We start from the raw sequence: 12,563 nt of genomic DNA on the forward strand, positions 1-12,563 counted from the left end.
AATTTTCATAATAATTACATTTTTTCCAGCTGAAAAACATTTTCTAACCAACAAATTAATCATATTCATGAGAGGAACTGAAATGATTTTTTTTTTTGTTCCTAATGACTTGTGTTCTGATTTCCAGCCACCAGGTGGAGACCAAACAAAACTAAAGTGTTTCCCATATCTTGTGATTTCATACTGAATTTGAACAATTCCTGAATGTAAATCCAGGAGAGGGAAAAATTTTTTTTCCTACTTTGAGTGAGCCACTGACATCTTAGGGCAGAAAACCCTCATAAACCAAAGACCACCTGCAAATTAAAGCAAATACAATTTGTTGCAGGGACCCACAATGTTTTCATTTGTAAATGTATAATTCAGCTACTGTTTGGTTTAAATGGGCTGGATGGTCTAGCCTGGGAATTGTTACCATTTTCATCACAGAAAATAGTTTCCAACTTATGTATTAGACAATTCAACGATGTTAAAATTACGAGGCATGTTAAGTTGGAGCCACCTGTGCAACTGCTTTTGTACCGTTGTGTATAAAATATTTTTACAGCAAAATTAATGCATAAAATGCTGCCTTCTGCCACAATAAAGATGTTAATACTTAAGGAAAATTAAAATTGGAAACATCGTAAGCATACTTAAATAGGCTTAATTAGAGTAACTATATTCCCATGCTCTATTACAGCGAATTAGAGGAAACGCAAGAAGAGGGGAAAAAAAAAAAAAAAAAAAAAAGAGCAAGAGCAGACGCAGCTGGGCAGATGCAGAGTGAAACACCCAGCGCCTGAAGGCGGAGCAAGAGTGGAGGCGGAAACAGACGGGCGGAGCCGGGGTCTGTCGCGGGCCAGCAAGGTTGTGATGCTTCTGCTCGTCCCTGTGCTGGGTGTACCCCCGTCTGCCACCCCCAGCGCTCTTGGAAAGATTAATTAAACTTCAATGATCTTCTATTTGAACTGAGAATTGGGTCTTCTATTTACAAACTTCAAAGTTAATTTTGAAAATGAAGATTTCAGGGGCCAGCATTGTGGCATAGTGGGTAAAGCCACCACCTGCAATGCTGGCGTCCCATATAGGCAACGGTTCCAATTCTGGCTGCTCCACTTCCAATCCTGTACTCTGCTAATGCGCTTGGGAAAGCAGTGGAAGATGGCGCAAGTGCTTGGGCCCCTGGTGCCTGCATGGGAGACCCAGAAGAAGCTCCTGCCTCCTGGTTTCCGACCAGCCCAGCCGGGGACATTGAGGCCATTTGGAGAGTGAACCAGAGAATGGAAGATTCTCTCTCTCTCTCTCTCTCTCTTTCTCTCCCCCTTCCACCCCCGTAACTCTACCTTTCAAATAAATAAAGTAAATCTTTGAAAAAAGAAAATAAAGATTTCTCTATCAGAATTGAAAGATTTTTCTACCCCCATGTAAAGGAATCACTGGAGTTGAAATTCCCTTTTTGTAACTTTAGGACTGAGTGAGGAGTGCGTCCATGCACTAGTTTACCCCCCAAATGTTGTGGGACCCAAGCTGGGAGCTGGGTCCTCAATCCGGGTCTCTCCCTTGGGCGCTGGGGACTCAGTGCCTTGAGCCATCACTGGCAGCCTTTCAGTGTCCACACTGGCGGGAAGCTGAGGGCTGGAATCAGGAGCCAGAGCTGGGAGCTGGACCCAGGCACTCTGATGCGAGATGCAGGGAGCTTAGCCAGCGCCTAACTCCACTCCTCACTCCCTATTTGGAAGTCACAGACATTCTAGTGGCCCGTGGTTGTTCCGAAACTCGCTGTCAGTCAGCCCTCTTGTGTCTGTGGGTGTTTGCATGCACGCCCACAGAATGTGGAAGCAATCACGTGCCTGTGTGTCTAATTAGAGTCTTGTGGAGATGTTCTATGACAGGAACAAAGAAAATATCCCCCCTCTGGGAACACAGGGGAGCAACAGCCCCCGCCTTGTGCCTTTTGAAAGACGCACAGGTTTCGGTGGCTGTAGATCCCCATGCAGAGGGGGAAATGGCCCTGTGTCGGTAGCTCACTTCTTCTTAGTTAGCAGGAACTGGACTCGGTGACATCCCGAGCCAGATCCTGGGCGTGAGCACTTCTCCTTGGGTGTCACTGTTCAGATGACACGCCTGGGACGGCTGTCACAACGAGGAAGCGACAGGGCTCTGGGAACCAGCCCATCTCAGAGGGACTGTAAGTCACCACCATTTACCATATAAGGAACTTGTGTGAAATTTCCTCATAGGAAAGTTGGCAGCCTTTTGACGAAAAGGTAATGGTGTTCATTTTTCTTCCTATAACACTCGGGGGTTAAAAAAAAAAAAAAAGTTGGTGCCAAAAGCTGAAAAGCTAATACTGTCTTGTTATTTTACAAAGACCTACTTACTTTTTAAAAAGGTTTTGTTTATTTTATTTGAAAGGCACAGTTAGAGAGAGAGGGAGAGACAGAGAGAGAGATCTTCTATCTGTTGGTTCACTCCCCGCATCGCCTCCCTGGCCGCTGGATCTGGGCCAGGCTGAAACCAGGAGCCTGGAGCTTCTTCCATGTGTCCCACATGGGTGCAGAGACCCAAGGACTTGTGCCATTTTCTGATGCCTTCTCAGTCACATTAGCAGGGAGCTGGGTCAGAAGTGGAGCAGCTGGGATTCGAACCGGTGGCAGTTGAACCTGCTCTGCCACAGCACCAGCCCCTCCTAGTTACTTTTTAAGAGGTTTAAAACAAAAATAAGTTGTTGCACTGGGAGTCAGCTGTGTGAACCTGGGCCACCTATTCACTCTCTGGGTTTCTGAGTCTCTGAGGCGGAGCACACGCCTGGGGCATGTGCAGGATGATCCACTGCGGAGCTGGTAGAAATGTTAGGATCTTTCCTTACATCCTTCTGTGTAAAACACAAGGAAAAATATTAAGCTTTACTAGTATTTGATATATAGGTTGCCAGAGTACAAGTACATAACTAATAAATGTGCAGATTGTGGGGTTGCTCAGAAATGCTTCAGTGTTATTGGCATGTGATAAAAACATGTAGATATAATTAATAGAAACGAATCAAAAATTCGGCTGGGAGATGGTGCTGTGGTGCCTCAGGTTAGCGTGCCACTTAAGATGCAACATTCCATATAAGTGCCTGGAATCAAGTCCTTGCCTCGGCTTCTGATCCAGGTTCCTGCTAATGTTACCCTGGGAGGCAGCAGATGATGGCTCAAATTCTTGGTTCCTTGCCACCCATGTGGGAGGATTGATGGAGTTCCCAGTTCCTGACTTTAGCCTGACCCAACCCTGGCTGTTGTGGATATTTAGGGGAGTGAACCAGTGGATGGAAGATCTTTCTCTTTCTCTCTCAATCCTCCTTCCCCCCCTCCCACCCATTTCAAATAAATAACAATAAATAAACTTAAGAACAAAACAAAGCAAAGACTCTGGAAGCTGACAGTAATGCTATAAATGATGCTCTGTGTCACTCTGATAAAACAACCTTGGAATGGTCACTAAAATTATAAACTAAAAAAACAAAAAAAACAAAAAACCACCAAAAAAGCACAAATTAAGCCAGCTTCAGTATGTTTCCAGATTGCTAGCTGCAACCTGCTGTTGGGTTGTATAGTCAACTGGTTGGGCTTTTAAAGAGCAAAATAGGGGATGAGAGTTTGACAGAGCAGTTAGGATACCGCTTGGGAGCCCACATCCTATATCTGAGTGCCTGGGTTTGTATCCTGGCTTTGTTTGCAATTCCTGCTAGTGCTCACAAGAACTTGGAGTCTCTGCCACCCATGTTGCAGACCTGGATTGAGTTCCTGGCTCCTGGCTTTGGCCTGGCTTCTGCTGTTGCAAGCACTTGGAGAGTGAGCTAGTGGAAGGAGAAAGCTCCCTCTCTCTCTGTCCCCCCCCCCCCACCGTCTTTCAAATAAACAAATAAATATTGTTTAAAATAAAGATTGTCAATATGTACAACTCATAGTAAGAATTAAATATTGTCTGTGAAATTTTATAGGTGAACATGGGAGAGCACTGGGTTCTGATGTAAAATATTTCCTTTTGTGAATTGTGATTAAAAATATTGAAAACAACTGAACTGGAACAGTGAGTCTCAATGTGTACTTTGTAGGGCTCATCCTATTTGAAGAGGTCTATTTGAGGTCTATGTGAAGTCTTTTGAACTTCAGGAATCTAGATGCCATTCTTTCTGCATTTGGGTAAGTTTTCTGTCATTATTTCTTTATTGAACTTCTCCATTACTTTCTTCTCCTTTTATCATCTCTCATACTACAGATATTGGTTTGCATGAAGATGCCCTATAATTCACTTAGGGTTTCTTAACTCTTTTTTTTTTTTTCCTGTTTTCATTGGATAATTTAAAAAAGATCTGTCTTTGGATTTGCTGATTCTTTCTTTTTGATCAAAATCTCCAGTTAAGCCCCTCTAGTGAATTTTTAAGTTGTTATTAAATTCTTCAGCTTCAGATTTTCTGTTTTGCTCCTCTTTATCATTTCCATATCTTTGCCACAATTCTTATTTTACGCACATGCTGTTTTATTGGTTTATTTTGGTTGTCTATCTGTGTTCTCTAGTAATTCACTGACTTCCTGTAGGATGCCTACTTTGAATTCTTTGGCAAGCCATTCATCGATCTCCTTAGTTACTAGAGGTTTCTTTTATTCATTTTGTTGTGTTATGTTTTCCTGATTCTTCATGTTCCTTGTGCCTTTGCATTGATATCTGCACATCTGAAGGAACAGCCCTCTCTCTCCATAAACAGCCTTTATGGGCTGACTTTGGCTGGGAAAGCCCTTCATCAGTCAGCCCATCTAGAGACTCTAGCTCTTTGTTCTTAACTGCCCATCCATTTTTTTTAAGAACCCATAATCCCTTGCTCCCTTTCATGTCTGATCATGTCAGTTCTGCCAGTGCTCTCTGTGAGGTGAGACGGAACCTGGCCCCATTGGCATGCGCACTGGAAAGCCGTGGTGCTGAGGAGATGCTCCACTTTTTCCTCCCTCCTGGAGGAGAGGTCTCAGTTCCATGACCTCTTCAAGTCCCTCGGCGCTACGCTGGCTTCGGGAAGGTGCCCGTTCCCCTGTGTGTTTTAGGCATCAGAACTAAGCCAGATCGGCTTGCATTTTAACAGAAGCCCGCCCCTGGAGCACAGTGAAATTCAGGAGTGAAACCAGTGGCTAATAACGGATTACACTCTGGAAGGTATTTTTCTGACTTTTTAATATATATTCATATAGCCTTTAAAACGAAATAGGTGAAATTATTTTATAATTCTTCAGTAAATAATAGATCATGAATAAATCTTGTGTGTCAGTACATAGTTAGCTGATTCTTTTGAACACCAGCAGAGTTACAGTGTTTAATTTAACCTTTACCAAGCTTATTTGCACACATTTGAAGACAGAATGTATTTTGACTACATATCCATTCACAAGAGCATGTGGCAGAAAATGAATGCTGGGCCTAAAGAACGCAAGTGAAAATATTTCCTAAACAGATTGATACTGCAAGGAATTCAATAAACACTTAATTCATTATTGTGAATCTTTATAACAGAATAAGATGAATCATATTTTAACAAGAATAATAAGCATACTAATATTTACTATAATGATACTATTAATAATAATCTTTATGGCAAGAATAGTAAGAATCATAACAAGAATAATACGCATCATATTTTAAGAAGAACAAACTATACTGATATGAAGTGAAATATTTTCATCTTATATTTTGTTATATAATGTGTCACAGAAACAAACTCTTAAAATAGAAATACAGTTTTGGGGTCATTTTATCATATAGCTGAACAGCTGCAATATTGTCTTTGGGCAAAAACGCTCCATGTGTTAAAAGATTAGGCGTGTTGCCACATGCTCTCCAACAAGCACAATATACAAAAATCGCATCTTTAATACAAGAATACCATAGCAAAGGAAAGAGGGGCGTGAACAGAGTACAAGCATCTCATGGTTTCCTTTGTATTCTTGATGTGTATGCTCTAAAAAGTCCTTCATTAGATCCTTTTCCACGGCCCTCTGCAGAATTTTCTAGAAACTGATGGATATAATCATTCATTTTTATGTGTCCAAATATCTTACTTTTCTAATTCAGCGAGGTTTTGAACTACCAGAGCTTTTTAATTTAAAACTTTCTTCTTTCAGCCTTTGATCCATGAATTACAAGTGTATTTAGTAATACCATAAATATCGAATAGTGACTTCAAACGTGTCAACAGTTCTGAGCAAGGCACCTGGCAGTGGCATGGTCACTGGGGAGGAGGTGGTGAGCCTGAGAGGTCTGCCTTCCCGCCAGGGGTGCGCTCAGTGCACAATCACGCATTGCCTATGGAGGGCTTATTCTCCTCCGGCTGGAAACCAGTGTTCCTTGCTGAGCTCAATTATGGGTTATGGGTTAAATGATGTCTTCTGTCCCCACCCGGTATATATACTGAAGTTCTAATCCCCCTCCCCCAAAATGTAACCTTATTTGAAAGCAGGATCTTTACACAGATAACCAAGTTATATGGGGTTAGAGTGGTCCTAACCCCATATAACTGATGTCCTCAGAAAAAGCGGGGGGTGGGGGGATTCAGACATTGCCATATACAGAAGGAAGCCAGTGTGACGATGGCCATGTGATGACAGAGGCAGAGATTGGACTGATGCAGTGGTGAGCCAAGGAATGTCAAGGAGGATTGATGGGACAGGCGCTGTGGCACAGTGGGTTAATCCTCCGCCTGCAGTGCTGGCATCCCATATGGGTGCTGGTTCAATTCCTGGCTGCTCCTCTTCTGATCCAGATCTTTGCTATGGCCTGGGAAAGCAGTAGAAGATGACCCAAGCACTTGGGCCCCTGCACCTGTGTGGGAGATCCTGAAGAAGCTCCTAGCTCCTGGCTTCAGATTGGCTCAGCTATGGCTGCTGTGGCCATCTGGGGAGTGAATCAGCAGATGGAAGACCTCTTTTTCACTGCCTCTCCTTCTCTCTCTCTCTCTCTCTCTGCCTCTCTCTGTAACTCTACCTCTTAAATAAATACATAATTTTTTTTTAGATTTGTAAAAATTTATTTGATGGCTGGCGCTGCGGCTCAATAGGCTAATCCTCCGCCTGCAGTGTCGGCACACCGGGTTCTAGTCCCGGTCGGGGCGCCGGATTCTGTCCCAGTTGCCCCTCTTCCAGGCCAGCTCTCTGCTGTGGCCAGGGAGTGCAGTGGAGGATGGCCCAGGTGCTTGGGCCCTGCACCTCATGGGAGACCAGGAGAAGTACCTGGCTCCTGCCATCGGATCAGCGTGGTGCGCCGGCTGCAGTGGCCATTGGAGGGTGAACCAACGGCAAAGGAAGACCTTTCTCTCTGTCTCTCTCTCTCACTGTCCACTCTGCCTGTCAAAAAAATTTTATTTGAAAGGCAGAGTTACAGAGAGGCAGAGGAAGAGAGAGAGAGAGAGAGGTCTTCCATCTGCTGGTTCACTCCCCAGATGGTCAGAGCTGTGCCCATCCGAAGCCAGGAACCAGGAACCTCCTCTGGGTCTCCCAGGTGGGTGCAGGGGCCCAAAGACTTGGGCCATCCTCAACTGCTTTCCCAGGCCACAGCAGAGAGCTGGATCGGAAGCGGAGCAGCCGGGACTCAAACCAGAGCTCACGTGGGATGCAGGCACTGTAGGCAGCCACTTTACCCTATGTGCTACAGGGCCGCCCCCAATAAAATCATCTAAAAATTAAAAAATGTTTAGCTGTGCATTAAAAAAAAAAAAGGATACTTGATCACCACAAGAAGTCAGAAAAAGGCAAGAAGGATTCTACCCAGAGTCTCAGAAGGAGCACGGATCTGCCAACACCTTGAATTTGGACTTGTGGTCTCCAGAACTGAGGCAATTAGCTTCTGTTTTATTAAGCCACCTAGGCGGTGGTTCTTTGTTTCAGCAACCCTTGTAAATTAATACACTTGCTATAAAACTAAAACCATAAAAATAAATATAAGGGGGTGGCATTTGGCTTAGTGGTGGAGTCATTGGTCAGGGTGCCCATGTGTCATATCAGAGTACCTCGTTTGAAATCCACTTCCAGCTCCTGACTCCAGCTTCCTGCCAATGCAGACCCTGCCGACACAGAATCGATGGCTCTAGTGACTGGGTTCCTGCCTCGCACGTGGGAGACCTGGATTGAGTTCTCAGCTCCAGGCTTCAACTCCAGGACAGGCCTGGCTAGTTAGGGTATCTGGGAATAAACCAGTGGATAGAAATATTCCCTCTCCCTCTCTCTCTCCCCCTCTCTCCATCTCTAAAATAGATTAAAAAAATGTTTTTAAAGTTCCTGGGAAAATGGAATTAAATATATGCTAAAATATAGTAAAAAAAAAAAAAAGGCATTGCCCTTAAGTGTTTTTAAATTTCAACTTGATGCTTAAGAAACTGCTTAAGATAGGCTTGAGCCCTAGTACATCTTTTTATTTTATTTTATTTTTATTTATTTATTTTTTTTGACAGGCAGAGTGGACAGTGAGAGAGAGAGACAGAGAGAAAGGTCTTCTTTTGCCGTTGGTTCACCCTCCAATGGCCGCCGCGGTCGGCGCGCTGAGGCCAGCGCACTGCGCTGATCTGATGGCAGGAGCCAGGTACTTATCCTGGTCTCCCATGGGGTGCAGGGCTCAAGCACCTGGGCCATCCTCCACTGCACTCCTGGGCCACAGCAGAGAGCTGGCCTGGAAGAGGGGCAACCAGGACAGAATCCGGCGCCCCGACCGGGACTAGAACCCGGTGTGCCGGAGCCGCAGGCAGAGGATTAGCCTAGTGAGCCACGGCGCCGGCTACCTAGTACCTCTTTATTGAAGGAAGAATGATCAATGCTATCCCCAGGTTCACAGCAGCGTTAATCGCAATAGCTGACAAGTGGAAGAACTGCAATGTCCATCACCAGATGAGTGGATAAACAAAATATGGTATAGACCTACGTAACAGGCTATTATTCAGCCTTAGAAAGGAAGGAACTTCTGATACATGCTACAGTATGGATGGAAGTTGAGGGCATTATGATACATGAAATAAGCCAGTCACAAAGGGCAGGAAATACATGATTCCACGCATAGGCGTTATGTCACAACATCGAATTGATTATCAATAGGGACAGAATGCGGAATGGCGGCTGCCGGGGCTGGGAGCAGGAGGAATGTGGAGGTGCTGGTTGTGAGAAATGGAGTTTCAGTCCTACAAGATGAAAAGAGTTCCGTGAACGGACGGCGGTGATGGTGGCACAGCAATATAAATGTACCAGGTGCCACTGAGGTTTACACTTATAAGTGCTGCCATGGCAAATTTCATGAGGTGTAGCTACCACCATGAAAAAGAAAAACAGTAAGAGAGATGTTAAAGACACAATAGCACAAAACTGAAGTGGCCACCTTGACCTAATCAGGCAAATTGGAAGTTTACTGAAATTTGAATAATTTTCTATGAGACCCAATGTTATTTTTTGCTAGGTAAATATCTACACAACACTTCAAGTCATCCCACACAGTGAGTGTGTGGTACGTGTTAAGTGGTAACTTCCTCTAAGGCTGTGGCTGGCACTGTGGCATAGAGGGTGAGGCCACTATCTGTGGTGCCAGCATCCCATAGGGGCGCCGGTTCAAGTCCTGGCAGTTCCAGTTCCAATCTAGCTCTCTGCTGGTGTGCCTGGGAGAGCAGTGGAGAATGGCCTAAGTACTTGGACCCCTGCACCCATGTGGGAGACCTGGAGGAAGCTCCTGGCTTCAGATCAGCCCAGCTCTGGCACTTGTGGCCATCTGGGGAGTGAACCAGCAGATAGAAGATCTCACTTTTCCTCTCTCTCTCTGACTCTACCTTTCAAAGAAAGGAAGGAAGGAAGGAAGGAAGGAAGGAAGGAAGAAAGAAAGGAAGAAAGAATCTTTAAAAAACGATGTCTTAGGCTCCAGAGAACCAGAGCCAGGGTTTCCTAGGCCCTTGGACTTTTAGTTCAGTACACTTTCCTTAGAACACGGAAGAACTTATATTTTGACAAACTCACATCTGGTCCTTATGTATTAGGTTATTCCCAAAGAACAAGCCTGGAGCACAGTGCCCTTTTGTGAGACGGTGGAAGCTCTGGGGAAGTTTCATTCTCCAGTTCCTGGGGGTGGTTGGCATAATTCATCTCCTTGAACTTGTGGGACTGAGATCCCCATTTCCCTCCCTGTTGCCTGTCACTCAGGGGCTGCTGTGGGCTCCTAGACGCTGTCTGCATTCCTTGTCGTGTGGCTGTCAAAGGTTTCTTTCTTTTTAGATCTATTTGAAAGGCAGAGTGACAGAGAGTAGACGGGACGGGGAGAGAGAGAGAGAGGGAGAGAGAGGGAGAGAAAGGGAGAGAGAGGGAGAGAGAGAGAGAGATCTTCTATTTGATGGTTCACTCATTAAATGCCTACAGTGGCCAGGGCTGGGACAGGTGGAAGTCAGGAACCACAAACTCCATCTTTGTTTCCCTTTTGGTGGTAGAAACCCAAGTACTTGGGCTATCCTCAGCTGCCTCCGAGGCACAGCAAGAGGAAGCTGGATCGGAAGCATGGAGTGGCAGGAACTCAACCGGGGATGTGGGCCTCTTAACCCGCGGCACCACAACACTCACCCCATGTCACATATTTCTAATGCTTTGGATTTCTGGATTCCTTTTCTGCCACCAGCCAGAACAAACTTTCTGCTTTCCAAGATTATCATGTGGATAATCTCCCTTTCTTCAAGTCAGCGGTGCCGTAGAATGCAACCCCATCGTGAGAGCTAAACCAGACCCAGGGCAGCCCAGAATTCTGCCTTCCACAGCCTCACTGGGGGCTTCTATTGACTGTTTAAAGCAGAAAGAGTATTAATCCTTCACAAACGCTTGTAGAAAGTAGAGGTGAGAACCTTGCCGACTCATTCTAGGAGGGCAATGTTGCCTCATGCCAAAGTACACACAGACATCACAAGAGAGCTACAGAGCAACATCCCTCACGAACAGACACAAAAACCTACAATGGCATGTTAATAAACCAAATCCAGCAACTTAAAAAAAATCACGCACCATAACTCCATGGGGTTTAAGGTAAGCAACAGATTAATAGAATAAATGAGAGAAACCACATGATCATCTCAGTGGATCCAGAAAAAGTATTTGAAACAGTCCAAACAGGGTAACAGCTCTCAACAAGTGAGGAATAGAAGGCTTTTCCATAAGACCGCAGCTAACCATACACTTCACAGTTAGACTGACCATTTTCTCTCTAAGATCAAGAATAGGACAAGGATATCCCTCCCCACTTCTATTCAACATTTTCTTGTCAGTGTGATAAAGAAAGTAATGTTAATTTACCAATTAAAGCCATCCATATCGGAAAGGAAGACATTAAATTGTTCATGTTTGCAATTCATCCACACACACTATGAGAATAAGTGAGCTTAGCAAGGTTTCAGGGCATAAGATCAATATAGAAAAATCAATCATGCTTTTGTATATTACTAATGGAAAATACCAAGTGAACTTGAAAAATTCCATTCAAAAAGCCTCAGAAAAGAATAAGGACTACATTTAACAAGAGATGTACAAACCCTATATATGGAAAATTATAAAATAATGATGAGAACAATGAAAGGTCTAAATAAATGGAGAGGGAATTCATGGATTAGAAGGATTAAGCCACTGACTACAGTACCCACATCCCATATGGTCACCAGTTGAGTTCCTGCTGCTTCACTTGGGATCCAGCTCCCTGCTAATGCACCTAGAAAAGCAGCAGAGGATGACCCAAGTCTCCCATGTGGGAGACCAGAAAGAAGCTCCTGGCTTCAGCCTGGCCCAGCCTGCGTCATTATGGCCCCTTTGGGAGTGAACCAGCAGATGAAAGATCCGTCTCTCTCCTTCACTCTCTGTAACTCTGTTTTTCAAATAAAAAAAAATCTTAAAAAAAAGAGAAGACTCAAAATGAGTAAGATGGCAGTTTTCCCCAAACTGGAGGAGTGACAGATTCAACACAAAATCCTAACAAAAGCCCATCTGATATTTTTTGTGAGAAAACAACAAGCTACATTTTAAATAGAAATGCAAAGGACTGAAAATAACTAAAACAAGTTTTGCAACCTCAAGACTTAAACTATCCAGTTTAAAAACATGCTATGAAGTTCCAGAAATCAATATACTGTTGGCAGGTAGATAAATGCAATAAGATTGACAGAAACATAGTTTCCATTTATACTGTAAAAGTTTCACACTTATAGTCAACCTTTTGTTTTTCTGTAAATGTTATGTATTTATTTATTTGAGAGGCAGAGACAGATAGGGTTCCAATTTACTTGTTCATTCCCCAAATGCCTGCAACGGTAGATGTGGGCTGGAGCTGGGCCTGGGTGGGGTCCCAAGCCCTGGGCCAGGAATGTAATCCAGACCCACCATGTGGGTGGCAGGAACCCAACCCTTTGTGCCATTTTGCTGCCTACCAGGGTCTGCATTATCAGGAAGCTGGAAGCAGGAGCTGGAGTGAGGAATTGAACCTAGATACTCCAATGGGGGTTGCTGGCATCTTAGCCTGCATTTAAGCCGTCAGCATAAACTCTCAGCCAAATAGTTAATCTA

This window comes from Oryctolagus cuniculus, chromosome 4 (genome assembly GCF_051225735.1).
Source record: "Oryctolagus cuniculus isolate XC-2025 breed Fujian yellow rabbit chromosome 4, ASM5122573v1, whole genome shotgun sequence".
Classification (NCBI taxonomy): Eukaryota; Metazoa; Chordata; class Mammalia; order Lagomorpha; family Leporidae; genus Oryctolagus; species Oryctolagus cuniculus.